We start from the raw sequence: 19,740 nt of genomic DNA on the forward strand, positions 1-19,740 counted from the left end.
GACCAGACATGTTGTTGGTTGGTGCCTCGACAATTTTCACATCATCACAAACAAACAAAAAACTGAAATAGGTTTTTCCAACCTGCCAAGTATCTGCTCCCCTCGACATTGTGTGTTATATCCATTGTGCTCCAAGTGAACCTTTACAAACAGCTCCCATAACTGCCACATGAGGCTCAGGAAGACGTGTCTTTCTTGTGTCTGTATAGCACACACTGTGCTTAATACAACTCCTTGCAGTTTGTGGATATGAGTTGGGAGTGTTTGAGGATGCCTCTGGCTCTACATTCCTCAAACTGAGTGAGCATACCTTACTTTGAAACTAAGTTAACATGTTGCAGAAGAACATCCTAAGTTCTCGCAAGAACATGCCCCAAACTACTAAAGATGCTTGTTTTTTCCACATAGGGTACTCTGTGACAACATGGCGTATGGCCCATCCACCGTTATGTGCAGTGTTATGATTTTAAGTCACTTGTCATACAGCAAACACAACATCTCCCATGTTCTGACATAGGGTGGACATTGCAAACAGATTACAAATATGACCCAAATATGTAGTGATGGATGTAGAGTCCTGTGTAATGTTATGTGTCTTTGTAAAGCACGCTACCACCTAGGAGGGGATCCGGACGCCAATGCAGGAGCAGTCTGGGCCAAGCCATGACTTGCCTATTTGAGGAATCCAAGTCTTTAGTTTCTTGCGGAATTTAATAGGCCTCCCTGATGTATAGGGGCAGGTCATTCCTGGCTTTAGGAGCAAGGTAAGAGAAGGCACGGCCTCCAGCGCTAGTGATGCGTATGCATGGGATGTGTGCAGGTAGGAGTTCGGCTGAGCAGAAGTGTCTCGAAGGTTTCTGAAATCAGATGCATTGTTGAGGTGTGATGGGCCAGTGTTGTCTAAGTCTTTGAATGTGTGGATGAGAAGTTTGAAGAGAGCTCGCTTGTGGATGGGGAGCCAGTGAAGCTGTTTTTGGAGTGGGGTGATGCTGTGTGTGCTAGGCGGGAGTTTGAGGGTGAGCCTGGGTTCTGCGTTTTGTATGATTTGGAGTCATCTGCGTACTTGGGTGAGGGAATCATTGAGTATCGGGTGAGTGCAGCACACATGGGGTCCTTTGCAGAAGTTGAAGTGATGCCATTTGTATATCTCCTACCTTGACTATCTGCTTGCTACCTATGCGATATTCCTATGAAAACAAACCTAGCCTAACATTTTCCTAGCTGTAAATGTCTCTGTCTCCTTCAAAGGTCTGAGTAAACCCATATGCTTGCCAAGTGAACCTTTACTAATGCCTTCCACGGCAGCCACCTAAAGCTCAGGAAGACATGTCTTTCATGCACCTTTAGCAGACTCACTGTGCTAAATTCAACTTTTTCCAGTTTGTGGATGCATCTTGTGGGGTGTTCGGGGATGCCTCACTGCCTACATTACTCTAACTGAGTGAGCATATCTACTCAGACACTAAGGTAAACATGCTGGTGAAGATTGTCCTAAGTGCCCTAAAGAGCACTTCAAAAACTGCTGAAGGCTTTAGGTTTTGTCGCACATGATACTCCATGACAACATGGCCTATATCCCATCCATTGTCATGTGCAGTACAGTGACTGTAATGCACTGGTACAGTGAACAGAACATCTACCACATTTTGATGGCAGAGGATGGTGTCAAGCAGGACTTAAGTAAGCCCAAGATTTTCTAAACTAGAGGAAATAATATGAAAGGCTGTTCACTTTGTGAAATTGTGGCCCATGGAAATTATGTATTGATACATAGCTAGTGAAAGGTGTAAGTTAGGGCTGCTCCACCTCAGACAGTTTCCCAATATTTCACTTTTTTATGGTACAATGTAAAGCAAGTTGGAAAACATAGACCTAACTGAGATGGGCTCTAGGGACAGTACTATTGACTCCCCTGCCTATTTCCTTGCTTGAAGCAGACTCTGCAATGACAACATGGTTGAGCATTTTTCTCTGTTGTAGGAACACGGTTGGCAAAGTGCCGATCTTACATCCTTGCAACATCCTCCACAGCAGATGAAGTAAAGGGTACTGCTTCTGGAGCAGTAAGATAATTAGGCTTTCCTGTTTTCAGTTTCTATTTTTGGTAAATTCTGGTGGTTTTTTTTCAGTGTTTTCAAGTGATTTCAATACTTTAAAAAAACAGTGGTTATCAGTGGTTTCACATTGTCGCGCCATTAAAAACTACAGAAACAGTGTTTTTCTGGTGTTTATGGAATGTTTTGCTTTTATTATTGCTTGCTTTCTGCACTGATAGAGCATGGTATATAGACAGTGTAAGTATAGTGTATATGAGGTCCAAATAGATTTTTGAAAATTAAACTTATTGAAGTATAACATACAATACTTCTTCAGTGAGTCTTTGGTCATGTATGCTCGATCTTTCCTTCCCATTTAAACTTCTGTGAAAAGGCCCTCTCAACATTGGTACTTGAGATGGGCAACGCCAAAACAGCCAGTACACAATTTGTTAACTCTGGCCACTGACATAGCTTTCCATGACAATATTGGTTCACTTGAAGATTGCGATTCTCGGAGCAGATTCTGCAACATTTGCGCTGATCTGGGCGCTTATGCCCTCAGAGTTATCGAAGCGGTACTACAGAGAGGTTTCATTGACTTCAAATGCCATTGGTGGTGAAGGGACATTTCTATGCATCATTGCAAGTAATTTCTCATACATTGTAAAATAAAAGTTCCTGAATTGCTCTTCACTATTGCTTTGCTTACCAAGCGGCAAGCACTCTAACATGGAACGTGTTGCAGTGCAAAGTCACTAAAGGTGTCGCCCAGCCTACTCTCAAGGAGATGTTTCACATCTACACCAATTATGCTGAACACTTGGCAGACAAGGGTGTTTTCCGACTCTAGTTTTTTTTTAATTATGTTCACTACAGCAGTTACGTTTTCCTGTAAAAATCTAAGAATGCAGTATAGTGTACTTTTTCACATCACTATCAATATGTGACCAAAGATCCTCACATTTCTTGCCTTTGGCATCCTCACTCAGCAAAAATTCTGAAAACAGTTGCCACATGGATAATATAGCATTCATAGCCCCTTGGACTGAGAACCATCAGCTAAGGGACACAGTTGGGATGACTCTTTCTTTGAAGCCACACAAAGCACAAAATGATAAATATTTATGTTTTGATTCTTGTGCATAAGAAATCAGTGCACCGGAATGGACTAAAAAGTCAATAGCATTATTCATTAACTCTGAAGATTGTAAGGATGCTTTCAGCAGACATCTAACAAGTGGCAAGGATCTCTTACAGGGAAGCACTTCAGCTCAGGTATCAATTTTGACAGGTCATCACAAAACGTTTTCATATACGTAGCTGAATCACTGCAAATACAAACAATATCACTCCAATCTTTATTGAACTTGGAAAGAACCTTTTGTGCAGAGCATTCCAAGTGACACTGTGTTCCATGTTTTCTAAAAGTCTGGTATCATGTTTTGACCACTATCCCAGATGCATGGTGATAGCACTCTTTTAACATATACTTGTCACTATACCTTGCATTGAATGTTTAAAGACTGAGGGGTTGGCAATTCGCCTACTATCAATACTGACTCACTAGAAAGTGGGAGCTGATGTATTAAGGGTTTTTACCCATTCTCTTTGGGTAAATGTGATGACACATATTAGGAGAGATTCTTGTGAAACTAGCCATTTTACCTGTCAGTGAAAGAGCCAAACGCAGCCAAAGTATCAAATATGATTTAGATATTTCCTGATTCTCTACAGTTTATAAAATAATTAAACAAGACCTAAAACATGCTTCTAAACCCTGCATCTTTAGACCAAAGACCACAAAACTGACCAAAAAAATAAAAGAAAGAAGAAACAATATTTTAGTGGCATCCCTAAACAACAAAACTCAAGCAGACTAATGCTACACCAGACTTTCTTACTGCTAGCTTGTATAACAAAGTTACATTGAATTGGCCCCTTCAGGAAGAAAGAAAATGACTCTTTCACTCTCTTTTTCCTTTCTTTGAATTGCATTTAGTTTGTGGTTGTGCAGGTGTTTTTTCAGTGTTTATAAGTTTTCACTGGTGAGAGCTATTTCTCTTTCAGTGGGGTTTTATCAGTTATAATAGGTTTAAACCTAAAACCGGACAGCCTAAAGATAATAAATGAAGGTCAATTGAAAGCCAATGAAAGACAGTCTTCCTGCAGTGGTTTAATGGTAAACAACACACGCACTGTATGTTGCCAAATGAATCGAATGGGAAAACAACTTCTTACACCATATGATAGTTTTACGACTAAAGCAAAAGGAACAAATGATGGACGGAACAATGCAAACATTCACCCGAGTCACAAAGATCTGGGTTTAATCCATCGTTCTTTTGCTCACCACGCCACCACAGTTTGGACCTAGCTATCTGCAAATGAGTCTTGACCCTGTTCCTCATGGGCACAGTCCAGCCTGAACTACCAAACCAGGTCCTCCCTAGACTGGAAACAAACATCCTGGGACTGGTTTCAGGGCATCACCCCTCATCAGGCCGGCTAGCTTGAATGCAGTGGAGCAGTGAGCACGGGACCCACGTCTGGGTATACCCTTCCCACTCAGGGCAGCAAAAGCAAAAGGAACAAATGATGAACGGTATGCTGAACAATGCAAATATTCACACCAGTCACAAATATCTGTGTTTAATCCATTGTTCTTACGACTGGCATCATATGGCTGAAGTACCTGATCATTCTTAGCCACTCCATCTATGTACTTGCTGGAATGAAGTATACAGGTGGACTTGAGAATTTCGGCTCACTGACCCCCAAACTGGGGAAGTGCTCTCATCATGGTTTGTAGTGAGCACATACACATCCCTCCTATCTGAGAATCTGACTGTCAGCCGTTTATTGGAATGCAGCACAGTGCTATAGATTTTTAGTAGCTTGTTACAAACAAGCCCCTGCTGGAATGCATGCCACAGTGCCAGCTTTGCACAGCTCGCTGAACAGCTCTACTTCCTTATAAAAAGTTGTCTACATAATGGTTATAACTTTTAAGAAGGAATGATTGGGCAAGCTTCCATATAATCTTTACCGTGATTTCTAGCATGGAAGCACAACCTACAGAATCTGGAGCCCTTCCGTGTGTGCGCTCTCAGGCTGTATAAATACGCAGTAGAACCCGCGCTTAGCATGTATATCTTGATTCAATAATAAGCTCTTTTGCTCTGTATGTACTGCCTGAACAGCAGCCACCTTTTGTACAGGATCAAAGACTCATCAGCGTCTGTAAGTTGGCAGGATATGCCCAGACGTGGGTCCGTTGCTCACTTTGCCACTGGATTCAAGCTAGCCTGGCTGATGACTGATTTGCATATAGCTATGACTGAACTGAGGTGGCGAAGTGAACTAAAGAATGATGATGGATTCAACCCAGATCTGTGACTGGGGGTGAGTGTCTGAAAAGTTTCAGCACTCCGTCCATCATCTCCTTGTTTTTGCTTTGTTCGTCCTAAGTTGGCAGGGTATGCCCAGACGTGGGTCCCTTGCTCACTTTGCCACTGGATTCAAGTTAGCCTGGCTGATGAGGGGTGTTATCCCGAAACCGGTACCAGGATGCTTGTTTCCAGTTTAGGGAAGACCTGGTTTGGCAGTTCCCATGAGGCACAGGGTCAAGACTGATTTGCAGATAGCTGGGTCTGAACTAAGGTGGCGAAGTTAGCTAAAGAATGCTGATGGATTCAACCCAGATCTGTGACTGAGGGTGAGTGTCTGAAATGTTTCAGAGCTTAATCCATCATCTTCTTGTGTGTGCTTTGTTCATCCTAAGTTGCCAGGGTATGCCCAGACGTGGGTCCCTTGTTCACTTTTCCACTGGAATCAAGCTAGCCTGGCTGATGAGGGGTGTTACCCCGAAACCGGTCCCAGGATGCTTGTTTCCGGTTCAGAGAAAACCTGGCTTGGCAGCTCGGACTGGACTGTTCCCATGAGGCACAGGGTCAAGACTGATTTACACATAGCTGCGTCTGCACTGAGGTGGCGAAGTGAGTTAAAGAATGATGATGGATTCAACCCAGATCTGTGACTGAGGGTGAGTGTCTGAAAAGTTTCAGCGCTCCGTTTATCATCTCCTTGTGTTTGCTTTGTGAGTGTGCTTTGGACAGGATTGGGAACAGGGAATTGAGATGGGGTTGGGGAAGGTGGGAGGTGGGGCAGAATGTTGAGATGGCTGGGAGGCTGCAGTGAATGAGGAGGACAGAGCTTGAAATGGCCGCTGTAGGACAAACATGCCACTGTGAATGCCTTACAGGTAAGCTACCAGTTCTTGCATATGGCAGCTAAGCCCCTGGATGGCACTCAGCATGGCAGTATGGCCTACAGCTATGCCCCGGAGGAGGGCAACAGCCTCTTCATTCAGCGCAGCTGGGAAGACAGGAGAAGAGGGGGGGGGTAGGTACATGCAGCAAAGGAGATCACAGGTCTTTTAGAGTACCTGGGTGGGCTAAATAGGGGGGGAGCAAGAGGGAGGGTGACGGACATGGATGCGGGTGTAACTTAAGCAGTAGGATCCACCAACATTAGGGAGTGCTCGCTGGAGGAGGCCTCCGAAGAAGATATAGTGTCACTAGTGGCCTCCGTTGCACTCCCTTCACCCTCCGGGCCACTGTGTCCCTTGGTGTTGGTACCGGAACCACTGTGGCCAGATGCTTCCCCGCCTATTGTTGGCACATTTTCCTTCGCCTGCCCCAGTTGATGCTGTAATCACATAAACAATGGTGTTATTGTATCTGTGTAAACAGAACAGATCATTAACATTCACCACAAAACAGTTACCAAGTTGTCCCATTTCACATGCTTCAAGTCTCTAACACTTTGGTTCTACATTAGTGTAAGCACATGCAAGTAGGCAACATTTTAAGAAGACACCTAGTCACAGTGATGCCATTCCCCACGATAGCTCCTATATCCTGTATGATCTTGTCTCTTATTCATTATTATGTCTCTTTAGGCACTGTTGCACACCTCAGAATAGTTGGCCTTTGTAGTACAGATTAGTGAACTGATGTCACCAAACATCATGTACACCAAAAATACCTTTGTACTAAGTGTTCACTAGGCAGTAAAATCTGCATAATCATCAATAAGTTAACTGTGACTCAATGTCTGTCAAAATATTGTACTGTCTTGACAACACAATGTTGTACCAGTATTGGCATAACCAAACTTCTACCATTGCGTTCACCAACATTACCCTTTAGCAGTGTCCGTCGTGGAGTGTACCACGCAGTTGACTGTCGCCTGATTCCAAATGTCCTATTGACGAGGTCAGGCATCCACCAGTATAGGACTCCAAATTAGTGTGTTAGTGACTGTTAATTGTGTCACCACCACTCCAAATCAGGGCTACTTTGTTCAAATAATAACACTTCAGTGGAAACTTAATTTTTAAAAATAAACATTTATGTCTAGTGCGTTACTGTGCTGAAACGCGATATTAGCGCGGTGTTGTGTACATCTCCGTTGACGGTCTTTTTGGACGAAATAAGTGAAAATATCAAAAATTGTGTAAATAATACAGTTTAAAAGGATTATGTACATATTTATTTCTCATATTCATATCAAGGCCATAAATATCATTTGTGATGGTTAAAGGACAAGAAACAAATGACAAATGTAGCTTCAAAATATGCATTAACCCATATACATTTTTTAAAGTATAGGTGGCTTTTGTGTTACTCATCACATATGAAGCTGTGGATCATGTTTTAAATGTTCACATGTTTTTCCAATGCAGAAATATGAGCCCTGGGAGACTGAGGAGACGACAGCCTCCGTGGTCCTGCCCATTTCCAGACCTTGCACCATGGAAGAAAGGGATATCATCAAGAAGTTCAGGTTGATTAGGCAAACAATATTGGCTTTATGTTATTAACTGGAACCAGATCAATAGCCTCACAACAGGAATCCCACATCTATTATACTAATTGTCAAAATGATGGCTGTACTTCATTTTGTGGCCACAGGATCTAGCCAATACACTGTGGCAGTATCTGGTGCCTCCAGTGGTGTGCTACAAGAAGTTCTATCTTCAATGATGATACACATCAACAGCTTCAACTAGTTTCCACAGTAGCAGGATTTAACCAATGTGAAGGATGACTTCTAAGGTTTGGGTCATCTACCAAATGTGGTTGGAGCAATTGATGGCTCACATAGTGCATTAGTGCCACCACACACCAGAGAACAGGTGTACTGGAATCAAAAGAACTTCCATTCAATCAACGTACAAGTTGTCTGCTTACCGGCTTTGTACATCGCAAGCATGGTGTACTGGAATCAAAAGAACTTCCATTCAATCAACGTACAAGTTGTCTGCTTACCGGCTTTGTACATCGCAAGCATCTGTGCCCATTTCCCCAGCTCTGCCCATGATTGCTTTGTGCGACAGAACAGCCCCATACCCCTGCAAATGTCTCAACTTGGACCTGGGAGGGCCTGGCCTGTTGGTCAGAACAATCTTTCATAATATTGTTTGGGGTATTGCTAGTTGCATGACCTGGAGTTGAGTTACATTATTTTGGGCCTTTTTGGTCTTCCATCTAGGAGAGACGCAGCTTATCCCAACCGACCATGGTTGCTGGCACCGCTGAGGAATCCAACAATGCCAGGAGAAGTCAGCTTCAGTGAGGCCCATGGACAAACACGGCGGCCAGTGGAGCAGGCTTTCAGGCTCCTAAAGGCTAGATTTCGATGTCTGGACAAAACTGGTGGAGGCCTCCTCTACTCTCCCGCTAAGGTATGTCAAATCACCGTGGCCTGATGCATGCTCCACAACATCGTCCTGCGTCTGAACATCCCTTTCATTGCAGAGGATGGAGACCATGAATGGGCTCCGGTGAGGATCCTGATATGCCAAATTAAGATGATAGTGTTGAAGAGGAAGGAGTTGACTAGATGTCATTGACAACTTCTTCTCATGAGTGTAAGTATATCTTTACATGTCATATCTTTCACTGTTACACCAACTATTGATGTGATGATGAGTGGAGTATGTTGTGGTATTTGTTGGGAAGGCCAAGTTCTGGGACAATCAGGCCAAAGGTGTTTGTAGATCAAAGTGTGGACACATTGACTACTGTGCTCTGTTACATTAGTTATTCCTTATTGTATTGTGAAACTGAGTCCGCCAAAAGTTGACTTTTTAATGTGGCCATCATGTTCTGTGAGATTGGTAATGTTTAAAAATAAATCTGTTTTAGGTTCATTCACCGTGTCGTCTTCATTTGGACATTTCAGAGTTGTGACATATGCAGCTATATGGTGCTGTTCCCAAGTCCAAAGGGAACCTGGGTTGATCCTGGGAAAGACAGACAGACTCTGGATGTACAAATCTTTACCGAGGGGACTTATTCTGTGATTGGATGGAAGATTTGAAGATTACATTAGACTTGTTCTCTGTCATGTATTGGTGCTAAAGCTATATGTGTGCCATCATTTGCTCAAAACACATGTTGTAGTGGAGCCAAAATATGCTAATCTCTCTTCACATCGCCACAATCCTCATTGTGTGTAAAGTGTATGTAGCTGTTGATGTGTCTCAACATTACAGGACATACTTCTTGTAGCACACCACTGAACCTTGGTTTTGACATTCCACCAGTTACTGGAACAGTGGTTTATAATGATTCTGTGTATACAATATGTAGTGCTGCCTTGATTTTTCTCTTGGTGTTATTGATGTGGGTTTCCTTATGTGAGCCAGAAGATCTGGCTCCAGCTGATGACATGAATCAATGAAAATGTGCCTATTTTATCTATTTGTTTTGTACAAATCCCCTTCTTCAATGTTGGCAAGGCCTGGAACTAGAAATGTGAAAACTGCCACTGAGTATTGGTCAAATGCAGGGATTGTTCTGTTAGTGCAAATGTTGACAGACAAGTATTGGTCAAATGGGATAAATGTAATAGACCATAATTGAATGGTCTGACATATTTTGGGAACTTGAAATAAACAATACCTACTTGCAAACCATCTATGGTGACACAATCTTTTGATGTTCTGTCATTGTCAAGTTATGATAGAATTAAACATACATTGATAGAGCTGAAATATACAACACCAGTCTATGATTTTTTTGATTTGCTAATTTAATGTACCAAACGTGATGAAAATAAAGAGGGTGAACATAACAAAAGCTGAGCAAAAGTGAAGAAGTCAATCATGGTGAATGAAACCCTAGTTGTAGATCCAAAATTGTTTGAAGTACAATGTCCAAAATACTACTGGCATCAGAAAGGCAAATGTGTCCAGAACTAGTCCACAGAAGGAATGGTAGGCACACACTGGAGGAAATTAATGTTGAGGTTTCTTGCTGGCGGTGGCAGAAGTCTTGCCATCTTCACCTCCTGGTGGTCTGCGTGGACTTCCCTTGGGGGGGGGAGTATCCACGAATGTATGACGTTACTACGCATACATTTACAACGCAGTATTTTACATCGCGTTTGTTACAACACAAGTCGTTACAACGACTTGTGCTGGAGGGCACTGGATTTAGGAATAATATGATTTACTATTGCAACTCCAGCCTACGTTACAGTAGGGAAGGAGTTGGAATAGTAAATCATACTATTCCTTAGGTTAGAGAGACATCCAGCGCAAGTCGTTGTAACGACTTGCGCTGTAATGACCGCGATGTAAAGGCATTGCGATGCAATGCCGGCGTTGTAATGGATGTTTCCCGCGTCCACACCTGCAAGTGCTGGGGGGCTGCAATTTGTTCTCCTGGTGGCATGGCCTCCCTTCCTGTGGCAGTGGCCGATGTAGATGGCTGTGATGTTGTAGGACCACAGGAAGGGGTAGATAGTGTTGGGAAAGCCTTGCACATGTGGATGTAAATGTCCTGCAGCACCCCATATTAGAATTATGGGGCTTCATCTGGTGATTATACTCCCTCTGCAGCTGCATCATCTCTCGGAACTCAGTGAGACCTGGCCCATCATGTCTTGGAACTGAAGTTGGGCTCCGAAGACTTGTGTGATGGTGGTCTGTGTGTCAGTGACCCCAGTGGATACAGTACGCTATCCCACAAACACCTTCCCACAACCCCTAACCCCACTACCTTGTGCCCCTGGCCCAGTGTGCCCCATCTGACTGGGTCCTGCGTAAGCTGGAGGTGTTGTGGAGGTGTTGTGGTCCCAACATCACCCGGGACTGGGGGGCACATGATCGGTGTTACCGTGGGAGAGACACAGGAAGTGGAGTCTTCATGTTGCTGAGGAGTCACAGCTGGGGTGGAAGGTATCGGTATAGGCGCAGGAAGTATCACTGGAGCCATCGGCCCAGGCTGACTAGATGTACCTGACTCCTCAAGCTCCTCCATATCACCAAGAGTGCTGTCCTCACTGAAGGCTTTAGTGGTTGGAACCTGCCCACATGCTCGGCCAGTTTGACCTATTGAGAAATGGAGGATATTCTTATTCGAAAAAGTGTGTATTGTACATTCAAATCTTTTGAAACAAAAAATGTAGATACCAAAAAACCAAATAGGTAGAGATTGTTGTGATGACAACTTTAACTTTTTTCAGATATCCTGAAATGTTCATGAAGTGATTAGGGAGCATACCTGACATTTACGAACCCTTCAGCCCAACACACTGGAGAGTTGAAATGTGTAATTGCTAATTCCAAGGCCTAGCTGACTGCAAAACAGAGATGTCCACTACTTGGATGGATGTTTGTTATTAGTCATCACGTGAACAGTGCAGTGTCAATATTTGCAAGTACCACTTACGTTCAGCAAAGTCATTTGCATACATGACTGGTAGTCCTTAACATGAAACCCCAGTGGGCTGAAGACAGGCATTAAGTAAAATATAGTTCCAAATCACGGGTGCTTCTGCTCAGTTCTCACCCTTTCAAGTAGACGCCAGATGTATCTGCAATGCTGATCTGAAGACCAGCAGCGGAGCCGTTAGAATCCACGGCGGTGCGCCCCCCGGCCGGGTTGGCCGTAATTTATACAAAGTTCACAGTTTCCCAAAGGTGCGGGGCGCACTCTCCCATCAGCGCGTTCAAATTAAGGCAAGAAACAGGAGCATCCAGCGCCAGCAGCGCCTGATGCGTTTCGGGCTACGCCCTTCTTCTGAGGCTTGCTGCTTACTCAATGACTGCCAACAAAAGGACTCCAGAAATACTCCCATATTTATTCAAATATTGCACTCAGGTGAGTATAATAATCACAAAGCCTTCTGGGACTGGTAGTCCTTAACATGAAACCCCAGTGGGCTGAAGGCAGGCATTAAGTAAAATATAGTTCCAAATCACGGGTGCTTCTGCTCAGTTCTCACCCTTTCAAGTAGACGCCAGATGTATCTGCAATGCTGATCTGAAGACCAGCAGCGGAGCCGTTAGAATCCACGGCGGTGCACCCCCTGGCCGGGTCGGCCGTAATTTATGCAAAGGAAGGAGCACTGAAAGCCCCTAATTACGGAAACACGCAGGGAAAATGCGATAGCCATAAATCACCTCCGCTGACACGGCCTCTGAGGAGATGCAAACAGCGGCATGTGAGGCAGGTCCAGTAGCCCATGGCTCCCTCTTCAGCGATCCCTTTGTCAAGGAGCTCGGGAGGTTTGTCTCGACGTTCTCAGCTCTTGACAAAGCCCAGGCGTCGATGAAAAAGATCTTCCCCGGGAAGGTTTTTGGTGGAGGCGGAAGAAGCAAGGGTCGTTCCTCTGGCCGCCAATCCTATCAAAGCCCTAATAGAGACCGGGTGAGGCGAAACAATGGTTGGCAGAATGGCCGACAAGGAACCTTCTACGTATCCCGGGGTGGGAAAGGGAAGAACAACCGAGGCCGTGGAGGGGCCCACAACAACTCCGGCGGATACAGTGGAAAGCACCAATCTGTTAACAACCCTTCGGTTGGGGGGGAGAATAACCTTGTTTTTTTGCAAATGGGCCGAAATCACCTCAGACCCATGGGTTCTGGAGACGGTAAAGGGGTATCACATTGAGTTCTACGGAACTCCAGTTCAATTGGTCAAACCCTCTCCATTGGTTTTCTCCTCTCAGGAAGAATCTCTCATAGACCTGGAGGTCCAGGACCTTCTGACTAAGGGGGCAATATGCCAATCGGAGCTTCACCCCAGGGGAATCTTAAGAAACCTCTTCTTAGTGGAAAAGAAGAACAAAGGCTTTCGGCCCGTCATCAACCTCAGGTCCTTCAACGAGTGGCTGGTGTACCGCCACTTCAAGATGGAGTGGATCCACCTCAGGGACCTTTTCCTACAGGACAACTGATTGGCGCGTCTCAACCTCAAAGACGCCTACCTGTCTGTTCCCATTATTCCCTTCGCACTGCAGGTTCCTCCAATTTGAGTAGAGGGGGCAAGTTTTCAAATTCCAGACCCTCCCATTCGGCATGTCATCAGCACCATGGTGTTTTACCAAACTCCTCAAACCAGTGGTAGAACATCTACAGACCATGGGCATCAGGCTGATTATTTACTTGAATGACATCTTGTTGGTGGATCAGTCCCGAGTACAACTGATCACCCACTTGAATATCACTATAGCTCTACTTCAGAGTCTGGGATTTACCATCAACCAACAGAAGTCGGACCTGGTGCCACTGCAGAGCATGCTATTTTTGGGCTTCAGGATAGACTCCAGATCGGCGACTCTGAATCTACTGGAGCAGAAGATCGTCAAGATCAAGAAGGAGCTAAGGAAGGTCCTCAGGCAGGACAGAATCTCTTTGCGACGGCTGGCCAGGATTGTTGGTTTGTTATAATCCTCGATACAGGCCATCTTCCAGGGTCCGCTACACTACAGAGCCCTGCAGAGACTGAAGGCATCCCATCTTCGGAGGGGTCTCACTTACTCCGAACTATTCTCTCTGACACAAGAAGCCAGGACGGAGTTCCAGTGGTGGATCGACCACATGGATGCATGGAACGGACGTGCCATCTTTGGCTCTCAACCGGATCTGGTGTTAGAGTCCGACGCCAGTCGCCTGGGCTAGGGCGCCAGATGCGGATCGCCCTCCATGGGAGGCAGGTGGATGGCTGTAGAGCTTGCTCTCCATATCACCTGTCTAGATCTGCTGACGGGCTCTTTTGCTATTCGGTCATTCACGAGGGACAGAGTGTCATGCTGAGTGCTCCTACGGATGGACAACACAACAGCGGTGCAGTACATCAACCGTCTGGGTGGCACCCGATCCAGAGTCCTACAGAGCTTGCCAAGGACTTTTGGCACTACTGCCTCTACCGCCAAATCTTGGTGATAGCCGAATACCTCCCCGGGACACAGAACTCCATAGGGGACTGAAACTCCAGACACTTCAGAGACGCCAGCAACTGGAGACTCGACCCAACGATCTTCCAGGCACTAATGACCATTTGGGGTCCATGCCAGGTGGACCTTTTTGCTTCCAGATGGAACACCCAACTGTCCAGATACTTCAGCTGGAGACCGGACCCGGGGGCGGAGGCAGTTGATGCCTTCCTTCAGGACTGGTCGATGGACCTAGCCTATGCCTTCCCACCTTTCCTATTCATACAACGGGTGGCAACGCAAGCTCGTCACCAGAGAACCTCAATAATACTGATCTGGTGTTCGCAGGCATGGTTCCCCTCTCTCCTAGAGCTGGCTTGGGCAGTCCCGCAACAAATTCTATCGTACGATGAAATCCTGATGGACCCCCTGGGCCATCCTCATCCTTTGGTTCTCCAGTGCCATTTCCATTTTATGGTGTGGAGGATTTCAGGCGACACTGGACGGACGTTAGACCTTACCAGGGAGCTGAATTCCTTATCCAACAGGCTTGGGCCCAAGGGACCATCTGGAGGTATAGATCGGCTTGGAGGCGATGGGTACGTTGGTGTGTGGAGAGACACCTGGATCCCGTGGGCACCAGCGTTACGGATATAGTCAACTTCCAGCAGAACTTTTTCAGGAAGGTCTGGCTTATTGTAGCCTAAACTCCTTCAGATTGGCCATTTCAGCAGGTCATACACCGGTGAATAATGTTCCAGTGGGGGAACACCCCTGGGTGAGTAAACTCCTCAAGGGCATCAGGATTTCTCGTCCCCCCAAACCTCGCTACGCAGGACTTTTGGATGTTAATCTGGTCCCCCGCCTGTTGTCATCAGGGCAGGTCAATCCTGTCCAGAAAGGAAATATCAGCTAAGCTGGCAATGCTGCTCTGCCTCATCTTGTGCAAGAGGTCTTCAGATGTAAGGGCCTTGAACCTATCTGCCACGATTTTTACCCTGGAGGGGGTCACTTTCAACATCTCAAGGAGAATGAAAACGAGTACCAGGTCGGTATCCTATCCAGATTTTCCTGAATTTCCGAAGTTGTGTGTGGTCAGATGCCTAAAAGCCTTGAAGATATGACATTGGAGGCACGGCCTTCAGGGGAACGGCAACTGCTGATTGCCATTAAAAAACCCTTCAAGGCGGTGTCCTCCCCGACCATTGCCAGGTGGGTGAGAGGGATCATGGCAGAGGCTGGCATCGATACCAATGAGTTTGGGGCACACTCCACTCGGAGGACCATGGCTTCCAAAGCTATCCAGGTAGGGTGTAGGTTGGAAGATATTATGAATGCGACAGATTGGTCATCCGATTTAACTTTCAAAAAGTTTTATTTTTGACCAATCCATGATGCAGCCACACTGGTGGTAAGTAAGCTTTAAAAATGCATAATCCTCACCTCCGGTCCTGACATAGAATGAAAAATGTCTTAGTTAACATGAAGGAAAGTTTCAATTCTATTAAGGATGCGGAGGCAAGGATTATCCCTCCCAGGCATTCTCTACCTATGCCTCCCTCCATCGGAGAGCTTACGCAGCAACACTCATGGGGCTACAATGGACAAGTTCCGGTGATTGCCAGGAAAGTATTGCTTCTTGTTCTCATGTGGCTTATTGCTATGACTGTATATGGTGTATTGACATTGCTGGCTGCGGTTCCCAGTTCCTCTGTTATCCTTTAACGTATACTGTGAGATTACAGTATTCCTTGCATTCGATTGATAGTAATGTCATGTCTTATGATACTCTTTGGTTGTACGATTCTTTGCCTTGTCTTTGGATTTCTCTGATTAAAGGTTTAAAGGAAAGTTCTTAATACCTTATCCATATCTTCATAAATTCTGATTCTAAGACGGAATTATGTTCATGGGAGTTGTAGTTCAGTGATATGTTGTTTTATACTTTATCTATAAACGTGCTGTTAATAAAGAGTGAAGAAAGAAATGCATAATCCTCGCCTCCGCGTCCTTAATAGAATTGAAACTTTCCTTCATGTTAACTAGGAAATTTTTCATTCATATACTCTGAAGTCCTTATGTAATGTAACTAGTTCTATTGTAAAGCGCTCTGACACCTTTGGGTAAAGTTTGCGCTATATAAAACACATAAATAAATAGAGTAAACTAGGAAAGGGTTGCTTTTTTAATAAAGTGAAGAAAGGTATGCATAATACTCATCTCTGTGTCCTTAATAGAATCAAAATTTTATGGCAAGACCGGAGGCTCCTATTATGCTTTCTTTTCTTGCTTTATTCCAATAGCAGCAAGATAAACTAACATACCCAGAAGGCTTGGTGAAAAAACTACCAGCCAATGGTAAACGAAGAAACAAATCATTATCCAATCATAGCTTAGTTCGTAATATAAGGTCTATCCTGACTGCGAACAGTCCTCTTTTCTTGCTGCTCGCAGTCAAGATAAGTACCTTTTTAATTCATTTTAACGAATGGTTATGTTTCAGGCTATGGTTATTGTGTATTTAATCTGAATATTTCCTTTGTGCGCAGCGAAGCTTTGTTGCTGCTTGCCTTCGCGCTCACACGCGCGTATGTCAATTATTTCTTCCTATTCCCCCCCCTCGTTTCTAACGACGCTTCACCTGCTCCGCGCGCGCCTCTCTTACCGGCCTTCGCTTCCCTCAGCCGGTGGCGCAGCGCTTCGCTCTACCTCACGACCCGACTGCTCCTCAGTGTCGTTCGTCTCCACGCTTCAGTCCGGTTCAACGCCCACTGTTCACACGCCCCTTGTGGGAGGGGGCTTTTCCTCTTGTTACACGCCCACCTCATTTCCTCCAGTTTTAACCCTTTCTCTTCGGGTTTGTTACCAGTTTTTCCCTATTTTTTCATTATGCAAGTTTCTGAGGAATATAATGACAATGAGGGGGAAGAATTTAAAGAGGATTTGAATACCTTTATTAATACCTCTGTGGAACATGCTGTTGAGACCTCCATGAAACGTTTTTCCAAAACTATGGAGAATTCTATTTTAAGTTTAATGACCAAAGCAAGGGCCCTTTCTGCGGGGGATAGCAGAAAACATAAGGTGGTACTCTCTAAGGTTCCTTCTTTGGCGTCACAAGTGGTTGGTGAGTCTTCCTCACATATGACAGAGGACGTGGTTCCTCCCAGGCCTCCTTCCAAGGAGGGGTTAAAAGGTTCAAGTGGCAAACGTAAAGCCAAATTAAATAATCCAGAAGTACCACAGAAATTGGTCGTTTCAACAATTTATGACACAGATGATGATATGGGTGACGCCACTGATCTTACTGATCTTTTTGACATTGTGGACCCTTCGTCTCCCCCTAAAAAATTGAAGTTAGATGCTTTCGCATCTGAACCGGTGCTTGACCCCGAAGGTACTCCTCTCTTCGACCCTGCTTCCATTAGACACCCTAATTCAACCGAATGGTTTCCCATTGAACACGTGGGAGAGTATATCACCGCAAGACTTCGTCTTCCACTAGATAAGACGGTTAGGGCTAAACTAAAGTCTGAGTGCCCGAAGCCTTCTCTCCCTTCCCATATCACTTCTACTCCCGCTATAGATCAACCTCTCATTACTTTTTTCTCTAAATTTGGCAAAGATCCACGTAAAGGAGTGGATAAGGCATGGTCTTCCTGCCAAGACAAATTGCTCGATCTAGTGGGTCCCCTTGCACGCATTTTTGATAGGGCAGAGACAGCTCGCCTTGACGGCTCTGATCTCAATCCAGAAGATGTATCTTTGTGGGTCCAGCGAGCCTTTTGCCTTCTGGGCAATACCAACGCAGCCATGACTCATGAGCGCCGCAAGGGCCTCTTAATTAAATTGGATCCCAAATTGGCCAATCTTGCCCCTCTTGATCCTGGTGTCAAGGCTGATGGTCTTCTGTTCGGAGATTCGTTGGTGAGAGACTTGAGCAAGTTCGTCACCACCTTTGCCTCCCTGGATAAAGCGCAACAATCCATCAAGAAAGTCTTCCCATCTCGGGTTTTTGGCAGGGCCGGAAGAGGCAGGAGCCGCTCTACCGGCCGTGGTTTCCACTCCCAAGGCTCCCGTGGCTCCTTCAACTCGAACCAACAGGAATACAAGCCCCAGTTTTACCCCCAAAGAGGTCGGGGATACAGAGGCAGGGGCCAACGTGGCTTCCGCCACAACTCATCTCAACAAGGTAGGTGCAGCAACCCCCGTTGGGGGACGTTTATCTCTTTTCCTTCACAGATGGCAGTCCCTCACTGCAGATCCTTGGGTTCTCAACACTTTCCAAGGTTATCGTATAGAGTTTTACGCTCCACCTTTTCAAGAAACCCTTCCTCCGCCTTTAGTGTTCTCCACAGAAATGTCCCTTCTGGTGTCCTCCGAAATACAAGTCCTTCTTTCCAAAAAAGCTATTCTAGTTTCTCCCTTCGATCCCTCAGGGTTTCTCAGTACTCTGTTTCTCGTTCAAAAGAAGAACAAAAAGTTGAGACCTGTGATCAATCTCAGAATTTTTAATCAGTTCGTGGTTTATCGCCACTTCAAAATGGAAACAATTCTACATTTACGAGACACTTTGCGTCAACACGATTGGATGATTCGTATCGATCTCCAAGACGCGTATATAGCTGTTCCCATTCACGATTCACACACGAAATTCCTCCAATTTCAATGGCAAAACGTCACCTATCGTTTTCGATCTCTGCCTTTCGGTCTTTCTTCAGCACCTTGGTGCTTCACAAAAGTGATGAGACCTGTCGTAGCTTATCTCAGATCTCTGGGGATCCGGCTCATCATTTATCTCGACGATATCCTTATCATGAATCTGGACAAACAGGCCTTACTGAACGATCTCAACACCACTCGCTCACTGTTACTCGATCTAGGCTTCCTCCTCAATTTGGAGAAGTCCTCTCTAATTCCGGCTCAGAGTATGGAGTTTCTGGGGTTTCGCATAGACTCCCCATCGGCTTCCCTTTTTCTTCCTCAGTCCAAGATCTCCACTATTCATACAGAGATTTCTCAGGCGCTCCGCCGTCCCTTGATATCTCTCAGATCCCTAGCAAGGATTGTCGGCCTTCTCTCGGCCTCTATTCAGGCAATCTTCCCGGGTCCCCTTCATTATCGGGCTCTTCAACGCCTAAAGATCAGACATATTCGGCAAGGCCTCGCGTACTCCGATCAAGTAAAATTAGATCTCGAATCCCGTCAAGAACTTCAATGGTGGATGAACCATTTAGAAGCTTGGAACGGTCGAACCATTTTCGCTTCCGCCCCAGATCTTGTATTAGAATCCGATGCAAGCCTGTCGGGTTGGGGCGCCCGTTGTGGACCAATATCGACTGGAGGTACATGGTCAAAAGAGGAGTCCAAATTGCACATCAATTGTTTGAGATGCTGGCAGGCTCCTTTGCAATTCAGAGTCTGGCAAAGGACAAAGTAAGTTGTACCATCCTCCTTCGCATGGACAATG

The sequence above is a fragment of the Triturus cristatus genome, chromosome 9, assembly GCF_964204655.1.
Source record: "Triturus cristatus chromosome 9, aTriCri1.1, whole genome shotgun sequence".
Lineage (NCBI taxonomy): Eukaryota > Metazoa > Chordata > Amphibia > Caudata > Salamandridae > Triturus > Triturus cristatus.